The sequence below is a fragment of the Desmodus rotundus genome, chromosome 10, assembly GCF_022682495.2.
Source record: "Desmodus rotundus isolate HL8 chromosome 10, HLdesRot8A.1, whole genome shotgun sequence".
NCBI lineage: Eukaryota > Metazoa > Chordata > Mammalia > Chiroptera > Phyllostomidae > Desmodus > Desmodus rotundus.
The window spans coordinates 82,249,384-82,261,444 of record NC_071396.1 but is presented as its reverse complement, the minus strand read 5'-3'; positions in this window follow the sequence as shown (position 1 = coordinate 82,261,444).

The following is a 12,061-nucleotide window of genomic DNA, read 5'->3' as shown; positions in this document are numbered from 1 at the left end:
TTGTAACTGAATACAAATAAACAAGTAAGTAAGTAAGTAAATAAATAAATAAACAAAACAAAAAGGATGCTTAAATGATCTGAGGTCTTTGAGAAATGTAAAATGTCAATAATATATATCCTTTCCTCCATTTTTTCCCCTCAGAACTGAGCCCTCCTGTGTTTCACACCTGGATTCTATGATTCCACCAGCGGGAATAGATGAGTTTATAATGACAATAACTGATGTTGCCTTTTCTCTCTCTCTCTCTCTCTCTCTCTCTCTCTCACTCACACACACACACACACACACACCACAGAGTGAACCTCTCTATTCTCTGCAAACCCTCTGTCCTTATGAATACCCCCTGCCCATTTTGGATTCACCAAAAGTAGCTTCTGCAAAGTTTTCTCCTGAAGCACAGGAGACATCTTGCTAGACACCATCATCAGTAAGGGACTGGATTCCTGCCATCCCGATATTGTACAATGGTCTGTGGCAAGTTTGCAGGGAAAGACTTGCTTCTCTGTGTGATGTTCTTACAAAGGGCGGTCTGCCTGGGTCCAATGTGTTAGAGTTCCAGTCTGATAGCTTTCTTAGTTTTTATAGTTTCCTTGCTCTTCCAAAGAATTATTTAGGAGGCAGATCTGAGAATGAAAGGCATGCTTTCCGAATTGTCCTAACTCTTGCTGGTTTAGGATGTATGACTGCTTTAAGATCATGATGCCTGGCTTCATTTTGTTTTGGGATGAGTTCTTCGAAGAGCCCTTTTGAAGACAGGCTCCTGGATAAACCACCTCTCCATTTCACAGACTCATGCTGATACACCCAAGTGCCTCTTAGACTCAAACTCTGCCCTCCTCCACGTGCACCTGCATCGTTAGTCTCTGCATTACTTCGCGAAGTTTATGAATTTAGTGGCAAATGGAGATTTGCGCTATAATTTCTTTAATTGCTCAAAGCTTCAGTTATTTCACTAATCTGAATTACAGTACATAGTCGCATGAGTGACTCTGTGTATTTAACATAGCTTCTTGTTTTGAAAAGCATATGTACTTAAAGAGGTGGTGATTTTATTTGCACATCTAAATCTATTTCTCTCTCATTGTAACATTCCGATGAAGGTGACTACGAGACTTGAAATAGGGTTTTCTAAATCATTCCAGTTGTAACAAACTAGAACTCACACTTTCTCCTCTGATAAATTCATAAAATCTGTAGACTTTTTGGAGAATTTCCATGTAGAATAGATAAAAGAATATACTCGGAGGAGTTTAGCAGTTCTGGAAGAACTACGTTGAAGCTGTGAAAATTCTTCCCTTGCGCTACTCTCGGCTATATTTTTAGTTTATTTGTCATAAACTGTAGTTTGTACTAGTTAAAAATGATTTTGACTTCACTGATGTCGAAGTGAGGAGAAAATGGGATTAAGATTATGTGCCTAAACCTCCCGTTGAGCCCCTGTCCGTTCACCGGGACGTGACATCGCTGCAGACAGAAGGTGGCGCTGTTGATCAGGAACAATCCGTAGCCCCTTGTTTCCCTAGCAAACTCATGATCAAGTTGTTATCATCACAGTCATGCTTTACTGAACAGAAAACAAAATCACAGTCAACTGGGACTTATTTTGGCACTTGACTTCAGTTACTTCTCTGCTTAAAATCGGTCTGAAGAATACTCCTACCGTGTCATTCTTACTCCTTTATGTAAATCTTGGAAGCTGTGTGGGAAAAAAAAAGTTTTAAAATATAGTACATGTTTCCGTCTATGCGGTGAGGTTTTAACATTGTCTGCAGTGAGAGCAAAACATCCAGGGGCCTGCATGACTCACGGGGTACAAGAAAAAGCCACACTTTGAAACTAATGTGATATGGTTGCATTTGAATATTAATGTTTTCTGAACGCAGAATATTGAGAGAACATTTTCTGACTATGGGTTGCTCACTGGATAAATGCTTCTTTGGTGTGGTACTCAAGCAAGCTCAGGTGCGGGAAAAGGAGCCTGTCTTCTGCTTTACCAGCCAAAAAGTATCCGGGTCACAATCCGAGTGCCCTGCCCGTGGTTTTGAGGAGGGATGATGGTGAGTAGCGGGAGCAGCCACAGGCACTGTGCTTGTGAAAGACCCAGGGAAGGACAGGAAAGCTAGAAGTCAGGCCAGAAAAGGTTAGGAAAGCAGAGCCTAAGTCATCTGCAATATCATGCAAATAGGTCAAGATCAAAAGGCTGTTTTAAAGTTTAAAATAAGGGTTAAGGCTCAGAGTCAAATATAGGGAATGATGAGCTAAGTCTAGGCAGCAAGTGCAGAAGCCCAGCAGGGTGGTGTTTTATATAGTTGCTGAGAGAGAGGTCCAGATGTTACTGTTAACACGGTAGCTTACACGAACTTGGGAGAACTGCGTTTAGCTCAAGAGATCTGTCTATGTTTTGTGATATATGGTGACATCCTTTGGAGAAAAGCTGAGACAAGATGAGAATCTTAATTAGCAAGAATTATAAACTTGCATCTTTCAACTTGAAATTATGCATGTTTTCCTGTTTCAAAAATCCCCAATATTTCTTCTTGGGTCCCCTTTCTTCGTGGGTTACAGGTGATTTGCGTCTCATTCTGGTGCTGTAACCAGCATGAAGATTTGTGGTTTGAAACAGACTCTGAGACCAGATCGTCTATCTTTTCAATCAGGTTCCCCCATTTGCTGGTTTCTTTCCCATGCCTCAATCTCTCATTTGTGAATGATGAGAGCACCCGACCCATGGGGTTGTATGGAGCCAATCAGTTCTCATAGGTAAAGCATGACGAAAATGCTCTGGTTCACAGTAACAGCGGCATAAGAACTTGCTACTGTCACTCCTATTAACTCAGGGAGGGCCATGAAGGGATGCAAACAGCAGAAGCTTTCCCAGTGAGCGTGCTGTCTCTCTGGTGACACCCATTCTCCATGCCAGCACATCTTTTGGAATATGCCCTGGGCTTCGGTCATCACAGGTGTTAGTAGACTGTGTAACGTACATCCAAGGAATAAGTATGTCCATGATGACGATAGTCTGCCATTTAACAGGCAGATACAGTAAGCCCGTAAACTGTGTACCTAACTAGGTCCCTAAAGGACTGTCAGAACAGAAATATTTTTAGAAAGAAAATAATAGATGTTTGTTACTGTTGTACTGAGATCTTCATACACCTAAGTGGACAGGCATATGTGATCTCAAACATTAAGACAAAAACAAGAACAAAGCGTGTGTTTGGAGATACTCTGAATACTAACGATCCTTTCCAGCAAGATGGCAAATCTCATGCTTTGCCAATAGAATTCTTATGGAGTGATTTTTTTTCAAAATATCACCTCCAAAGAGGATCGTCTTAGATTTACATCTTTTACTTTTGTTTATTTCTACCATTTTTTGATGCATTTGTATTTGATGTACACTATTTTTTCTTTAATGATTTAAGAAGTACAACTGCTTCAAATACTTCCCAATTTTAGAAACTTTACTTTTATAGACTAGGGAAAATATGTTTATGCTTGAGTTATCATCAGTTATTGACTTCCCAGTTCCCCATTTAAAACATTTCAATGGCTCCCCTTTATGCCCGAGATAAAGAGCAAATTCCTGATAATCTAAGACAGGGGTGTCAAACTCATTTTCACCGGGGGCTACATCAGCCTCCCAGTTGCCTTCAAAGGGTGGAAATAATTTTAGGACTGTATAAATGTAACTACTCCTTAACTGTTAAGGAGTTGAAATTACATCTGGCCCTTTGAAGGCAACTGAGAAGCTGATGTGGCTCCTGGTGAAAATAAGTTTGATGCCCCTGATTTCAGGGGACACAGGGCTCTGTAGAGAACAATGTGTGTCTGTGATATCTACTGATGATCTCAGACTTTTGATTTATGTGGCTCCACTTCAAATCCTCCAGACCAAGCAACTTGCTTGGACTCTGTGTTGCCATGATACTCTATGCTATTCCCTATTCTTAGGAAAATACCATTGTTATTGGCTAATTGCTTTTACAGCATTATCATTATTAGCTTTGTGTGTGAGCAAAGACTGAATCATTTTCATTGCTGTGTCCATAGTAGGTACTCAATAGTATTTCTTGAATGAATGAATGAATGAATGAATGAAATGAGTCATGGAAAGTGACCGTGTGTGTGTGTGTGTGTGTGTGTGTGTGTGTGTGTTTGAGGGGTGGGGAGAGAGAGAGAGATGAAGTTGTACTTGGAGGCAAAAGGACTACTGTTTGAGCTCTAAAGGAAGGGTAGACATACAGTGGCTTATCTGACTTTCTTCAAGAATTTCTTCAAGGGATGCCTGTCTGAAACTCGGCTGGTTTTCCAGTGCCTCGGTAAATTCAGAGGTGCTGTGGGAAATATCAATTTTTCTGAGGGAAGCACCAATACTTGACATTTGTTGAATGCTGAGAGAATAACTAGCTCAAGGTAGCTCACAGATTCAACATTAGATCACACAACATTCTTTTCAATTAGATCATATCTTTGAAAATATGTTTTTGACAGTTGTTACCATAAAAAGGTACAAAATGAAAATGTTTGGTTGATCTGGTTCCAAAATTTCAGAATTTGCACAGGCACAGGACCCAACAGGAATGCACATCTCATTAGCAAGAAATTACAGTTATTTAAGTAGAAAATAACACATTTCTCTTTCAATTTGTATGTGTATCTTTTCAAATGTCTACTACGTTGTTACGATAGAAATATTTAAGTTTGCATCTTACAACTTAATAAATGGAACCATTAAGTATTTCTTTTGGCCTAAAGGCGCTATTAAGAAATTACTGAGACACCAGGAGCACAGGGAACTGAAAAGTTTGGGACCTCTGCTCAAGGGTACAAATGGAAAACTAGAAATGGGGCCCAGGATGGGAAGATTCAGTCATTCGAAGGTGGGATGCTGCCGGTATTATGGTTTTGTTCCTGAACATTGTTCTGCAACTGAAGGTCAGGACAGATAATTAAATAGAGACCTTCATTTCAAGTCTAGGTGAGCAATTCAATTATATTATTACTTAATAGGGTTATTGCTACATGAGACTTGGTTTTATTTCCTCGCAGACGATAAAGCCTTCCCAATTAAATATTTTATAATTGCCCATAGATCAAATACTATAGAACCTAGAAACAGGACAGGCAAATATAAACTAATTTCTAAACTTTCCTTGAGAAATGTAAGATAATACCTTATTTTTATCCTTTTTAATATTGCTGCAGAATCCGAAAGGGATGATTGGCAATATTGTTGTACTGAATTTTACATATAGTTGATTTCAGCCTTTTTAAGCCTTCTATCAGTCACACTAAAGAAATTAATGTAGAAGTATCACATGTTATTATGACTTGAGATGTCAGTCAAAATTGAGCTTTTGTTTCTTTTCTTACTTTACACAGCTGATTAACAATCTAACTTGATGACAGATTTTTTTCTTGTGTCATTTTAAGGAAAGATCGTAATTCAAGAGACTTTGGGAGAAATATAATTTTGAATTTTAGATTCATATTTTAACAAAAATGTTATTTAGTAATCTCATTTTCTCATAAAAGCTTTCAGATATCTCTCTAAAAACACCAACGATGTACAGCGAATGCCTTCAGTGTTTGCTGCTTGTGATCCACATAGAAAATATTTCCAGGCCTGCGTATTAATCTTGTGATTTTCATCTATTTGAAAAGAAAAGGAATATGCATGAGTCCATCTGAAGGCAGTATCTTCCCTTGGTGAATATCTCATCTTTTTTCTTTAGCACTGCAAAGTACTTTTGTTCTTTATTTGCTACTGATGCTTATGATAAAAAATTAAATTACTGTTCATCATTTCAATATGCTTTCCTCCGAGGATCTCTGTGGAAGAACAAACATTTAAAAGAGGATGCAGAAGGTTTGGTTTTATACACAGCCCTGCTATATTATTCATTGCAATGCATTTTTAATGTCAGTGAAAGAAAAGTAAAATATATGTTAATTTCTACAGTGAGATAGGCAGTCATTGAGAGAATGATAAATTCCAAGGCTAGTGATGTGTGCATGATAATAAAATAAATCCTCTCCCTTCCAAATCCTGGGCTTTTTTTTTTTTTCCTGCGTGTGGGAAGAAAATTTACTAGTTTTTTTGAGTGAAAATCTCAAGACACAATCTCCAATAGCTAACATGCCTCAGACTCCTTATATTTTAATTTGAGAAAAGGGTCACCAGAGCAAGATTATTAAAAACAGAAACAATACAAAGAAAACAAAACAATAAAGTAAGCTCCGACTGTCAACATAACTGATAGGACTTTGCTCTGTCCTTTATGAGCTCCCCAGCTCTCGGCTCACCAATTTATTTTACATTTCTAAACAAAATTTGCACTCTCGTTCAGAAATAGTCCGGTTATGTTTCCTAAGTAGCTGAAAAGATTTATGTGAGCATTCTTTTAACTCTTAAAACCTGATACTGTTCTACAAGAACAGCGAATGAAAAATGTGCTTTATTCTGGCTACGAATTGTCAAAGCTAATGGTTTTTGTTGTTGTTGTTATTGTAGTGTATTCTCTTGGAATTCAACAATTTATCTTCGATCCCAAAGAATTACAGTATCAGGTAAGGAATCGATTTACAAACTTCTCACAATGTTAGAGAGCAGATTACAATTTATTTCTCTTTTCTTCAGGCGCCCGTAAGCTTCTCTGCTCCCGATGAAGGGATGGGCAGTGTTGTTTGATGTAAACAAAGACAGGGATAGAACATGCATTCTAGGGTGTTTTCTCAACCCCTCCAAATCTATATTCAATCTGCTGTCATCGGAAAACACACATTTTGTATTTAGGGAGAATAAATGTGTGAACAACACACAAAAAATCTTATGTGCAGAATTGTCTACTCTTTTTTCTCTGCCAAATACCAAGTAGTAATTCAGTCAGTTGTTTAAAAAAAGAGTATGTTTATCTATTATTTTTGTTGAGGGTAAATGAGTAAATGGAGGGAAAGTATATATTTAGAAAAATGTACATGAGGTATGAACTCTGTTTTCAAAATATTTAATTGTATAACCCCCCAGCTAGAAACAATATGCTCTACTATATAGTCTTAATCTCAGTGTTGAGCATCGCATACAATTCAGTTCTTTCAAGCAGGCATTCTATGTTGGCATTTCTTTTTCTCAGTTCTTTCATCTACACAAATGTAAAACTGGCAACATCTACTGTTTAGGGATATAGGATTTTATGTCAGTGCTCTAACAATATATAATACAGCAAATGCCTACTTTAGAGTATTACCTCATTGATTGTATTCTAGAAATGAAGTAGTCCTAATTTTATTTTACCCATTTTTATAATGACTATCACCATAGTGAGCAGGAAGATTTGATCAAAATGGAAAGACATTCATTAGTTGCCTACAATGATGCATGATAAACAGGATACACACCAATGCTAAATAAATGATAATGAAATTCAAATTATCGGTCACAATCAGACTAACAAAACTAATCACCCTCAAATATGTTTCTTTATCTAATTCATTTCTACTTCTTTGTTATATTGCCAAGGCACCTAGGCACTTTATTAATTTAAATTACAGACACCTGAGATTCTAGGAGCAAAGTTCCTGTGAAAAAAACCATTGCTACTGTTATCTAAGTCTGTTCAAATTGAATTTGATAAGGAGGTGTGCTTTCCATAGAAGACAAGTAGTTAATGTGCCTTAGGCCACTGAACGTATTTGTTCAGTATGGTCTCTGCTCTATGTCTCAGAAGCAATGTTTATGTAAGCAGGAAGCATGTGTTCTGGAAGGTGGGGCGGTGTCTTGTCCCAGACCCTTGTGAGCCCGACATTTTCTTGTAACCTTTCTTATAACCTTAAGTCATTGACTTAATCCTAAGGTGCATTGTTTTTATCTTTAAAATGATGTTTCTGCAAAATTAATTAAAGCCATTATTCATATCTTCAAGTACAATGTCTAATATGTGGAAATCGCTAAAAAATTTTAACTATAAAAAGATGGTGTCAGTGGTGGAACAATAATACTACCCCTGTAAGTGTAGGTTTCTCTTCTTCCATCTCAATGCATATTTATATCTATTACCTTGTGGAGTTAAATTTCTGAAACCTTTACTGCCAAATATGTTTATCAAGTTAAGTCATGCATTGTACGTAGCCAAATAACCCTGCTTCTGTGTCCACATCTAACAATATTTCAAATTTCTACCTACTTATCTTAAAAGATTCATATATGCAAAAATTAACTGATGTTTTTTTGCCTACAAAGCTTATATATTATTCACAACTACAAAATATGACTTTGAAATTCTCAGCAATATTTTGTGAAGTAGTTTTTTTCTATGGCTCTACTGCACTCTGGGCAGACTTTTGCATCCTTTTCCGTTAGCATAACTGCAGCCCACTAGTTTCAGACTCGAGCACTGTGGCTCAGACAGAAAGAGGGAGGGATTCTGGGTGTACTTTGCGCTTATTGATAGGAACCTTTCTTGATTACTGCATCCAATCTGAGACATGTCAGAATACAGTTACTTCTAGAAAGTTACTGCTCAAAACCACAGTCAGAAGGATGCAAAGACTAGATCTTGGGTTAAAATCTGAGATCTGTGTTAATTCTCCTCAAAGGGTCTTATCTGTTGATGTAGTCAATGAAACACATTTATAAACCCTAAGATACAAAAACAGCTACATTGGGATCAAATTCACTGCCACCAATCCCAAGGAATTAATTAGATAGCATCCACTCTTTATTTGGTACAGCCTAGTGATTATAACTAATATTGTATTATATACTTCAAAGATTCTAAGATCTTAAATGTTCTCACCACAAAAAAATGGTAATTATGTGATGTGGTGTATATGTTGGCTAACACCATGGCACAACACACTGTACACCTTACACTCACAAAATGTTGTATGTCAGTAATACCTAAATAAAGGTAAAGATAGTATTCACTCTTTAATGTACAGGTGTTATGTACTGAACATAGTACTGGGCACTTCAAAGGCATCTTTTATTTAACTGCCGCAACATCGGAGAGTAGATCTCATCTTTGAAGCTCAAAGGGGACACACAACTTGTTTACAGTGAGGGATGACACCAAACCCAGGTCTCATGGGCTCCAAGTCACCATACTCAACCCCTGCAATGCTTGCTGTTCTAGAGTAAGTGGGATTTCAACCCTTGAGCCTTTGGGAGGAGGAGGAATGTATTTATTTTTCTTACCACCTAACACTAGACACCTTTTGGGAAAAAAGGCATCTTCATGTAAACACATACAAAGGCAAACACTTTGTATGCCTTTTTAGGCTAGAAGGGGCCAGGGAGGCATGAGTGCTGCCAGATATCAAATCATCAGAAGTATGGGAAGGCAGCTATGCAGGGTGGGAGCAACAGATTTACAGCCATTCACATGGAAAATAATATAATAATAAATAATAATACAAGAATAAACTGTGCTTCACATATGCAGAACCGTAAGCATACTTTTGTCCCACTCTGTATATATGATTAAGCGAGGGATTAGGAATTTGTAGTTTTTGCTCCAAAAAGAAAGGAGAAGAGAGGAATGAGGCGTAATGAAAAAGATGAGGAAAAGGAGGAGTTCATAAAATGCAGACAAGCTGGAATGATGAAGATTGGTGAGCTTTGGGGGCTGGATGAGTAGGCTAAATAAAGGATGATGAAAAATTATGCCCTCATGTTCCTTTGATGGTTGCTGGTGTTGCTGACATGAAGCACCTCCTTCCTCCGTCTCGCCTGGTGAATTTCCCTGTGCTTACGAATACATTTCAGAGTAGATCTTGGGGACATCTCAAAGATTCTTCTGGGTTTCCCGTCTGGAGAGAAATGGTGAAAACCAGAGGTAATGTACAAAGAAGCAGAGGCTGGAAGGCCAAGTAGAACGTGAAGATGTGTATCTGAGACGTTTGCAGAGCTTTCTGCGTGTTAGGTAAGACCAGGTATTTAAAAAATGAATCAATCAAGTGTACCTACTTACAAAAGTGATGTGCTGACATCTAGTGACGTTTTAAAGTATTGTGACTACTTTAAATGTAGGATCAGAGCAAGGGTTCCTTCACATACCTTTGCTTCTTAGAGGATGGCATGTAGCAGAGACTTACTAATCATGCTTTTCCGTAAATCAACAATTCTCAGAGAAGTATTGCAAACAGAGGCCCCTGACTATACCACTTTCGATCATTATTATTAAATCTTCCATATTCCTTTGTTACCTGTGAAGATATTCCAAACTGTGTGTGACCACCATTCTTTACTTTCTTCACTCTTGCTTCTGCTTCTCTTTTAGAAGACTCATTGCTGCTTACAACAAATCAGAAAATCATGTTAAGCAAGCAATCTCATGTCAGGCTCTTTGACCTCAGGTATAAAAGCTTGTATTTACTAAGACTGCCCATTGTCATATACAATTATACATTTCATGAAATATCACAATCACTGTGTTAGGGATGATTATCCCCATTTTGCAGATAAGAAAAATTGAAGTTTCAAATTTATACAACTAAGCATCAAAAAAATTGATGTGTCACCTTAGCAAGTGTGGCTTAGTTAGTTGGAGCATCATCCCATCCAGTGGTCCCCAACCTTTTTGGCACCAGGGACTGGTGTAGTAGAAGACAATTTTTCCACAGACGGGAAGGTGAGAGGGAAGGAGGCAGGGCCCAGGCAGTAACGCCAGAGGGAAGCTTCACTCTGCTCCTTGCCCGCCACTCTCCTCCTGCTGTGCGGCATCTGCGTTAGATGGAGAACCTTGTCATTGCTCCTGTATCTCACGATGACATTCTGTTGTTCTTTATCCTTTCCTGAATACACTTCTTGAAATAGTCATAGTATTTTGTGTCTACATATGGGGTCTGTCCAGGATGTACCCAGCCATGTAATATGAAAAATAGAGACATTTATTGAAGAAGATACAAGATGCAAGAAACATTGTACTTAAGACAATGACACTTCAGTTACCTTCATAGTAGGCACCTTGGGACCTCACACAGTTCTCCCAGTCACCATCAGCTGCCCTGTCATATTTTCCTGAATCTCATTGATGGTCTGAAATCTCCTCGCTTTCGAAGGTGATTTTAGTTTTGGGAAAAACCAGAAGTTGCAAGGCTCCAAATCTGGGCCATGGTGGGTGCTGAGTCACCTGGGTGATTTGATGCTTCTCCAAAAATCTCTGCATGAGACATGATGAAGCAGGCGCATTGCTGTGAGAAAGCTGCCAACCACCAGTTGCCCACAGCTGCAGCCTTCTGAATCACCTGGATAGTTTCTGCAGAGGAATGATCAAGCTTAACACAAAATTTGATGCAGATTCGTTGTTCTACTCACTCAGTCGCTCAGTCATTTTGAATGTGATGGCCGCACAGTACTCATACTTACTAGTCCACCCCCTGGCTGACTAGTACAGTGACGTCATCATTGTTGACACATGTGCATTCCAGTCCACTCTCCTTGGCTGTCAGGTTACATTGATGTCACGCAAACTGTTCTCATTATATTAATAATGGCTGGGCTTTTTCTAGACAGACCTCATATTTTCACTTCAATTTCATCTTTGTGCATCCTATAATCTGATCTTTTCCTGTAGCAATCTATTGAACTCCATTCTCACAGTTCAACAGGGACTCATATAAGTAATCAATACAAAACTTTCAAGGAAAATGAAATTACTGTTTTGGTTTAATCATGGCAGGGAGAATGGGAATTGTTGCTGGATAAGTAAGAGACCTTACATTGTGAAGAACCTTGTAATTTTGGTTAATATTTTAGACTATTTCCTGAAAAAAAAAGGGGATGAATGGAGGGATTTTTAACACATCGTGATAGAATTAGATTTATGACATTAGAAAAACAGCACTGTGAAGAATATCAACATAGACAACACTGTGGAATTATCAGTTCAGAAGTTATTGCAATCATACAGGAGAGAAAATGATTTTTGAACTAACCAGTAAGCAATTAGAAAAGGGAATTGGTATGAAGCTATGTATTTAATTTTCAAATTTCCTATTATGGAAAATCTCAAACACATATAAAGAGAGAGAGAATCATTGTAATGACTAATCA